The following is a 745-nucleotide window of genomic DNA, read 5'->3' on the forward strand; positions in this document are numbered from 1 at the left end:
AAGAAAGGAAAGAAAGGAAAGAAAAAGAAAGAAAATAGGTAAAGTAGCAACTTGTATGTGGCTTACTCTGAATATGTCTAAACTACATGTTCTCAATCTTTTCGGGTCTAGCATATCTTCACATTTTTTAACTCTATTGAAGATCTCTTAAGACTTTTTCTTTATATAAATAATTATGTTAAAATTAGAAAATAAGACAAAAATTTTAAAATATTCATTACATATTAATAATAAAACCATTTCATGTTGATATAATACAGGACAAATTTCTAAAATATATACTCATTACACATGAATAATAAAACCATTACAAGTTGACTAAGTAATACTGTTTTTTTTTTTTTTTGAGAAACAGCCTCACTCTTTCACCCACACTGGAGTGAAGTGGCACGATCTTGACTCACTGCAACCTCCGCCACCTGGGTTCAAGCAATTCTCCTGGCTCAGCTTCCCAAGTAGCTGGGATTACAGGCGCCCAACACCATGCCTGGCTAATTTTTGTGTTTTTATAGTAGAGATGTGGTTTTGCTATGTTGGCCAGGCTGGTTTCAAAATCCTGACCTCAGGTGATCACCTCGGTCTCCCAAAGTGCTGGGATTACAGGCGTGAGCCATTGCACCCATGCTAATGTATATATTAATACATATGTACATATATAAATATATGTGTATACATATTTGTATAAATCTAGATTTATACAAATATGTAAATATATTTATATTATAGTTATATATTATATTTATAT

The sequence above is a fragment of the Hylobates moloch genome, unplaced genomic scaffold (assembly GCF_009828535.3).
Source record: "Hylobates moloch isolate HMO894 unplaced genomic scaffold, HMol_V3 SCAFFOLD_13137, whole genome shotgun sequence".
Classification (NCBI taxonomy): Eukaryota; Metazoa; Chordata; class Mammalia; order Primates; family Hylobatidae; genus Hylobates; species Hylobates moloch.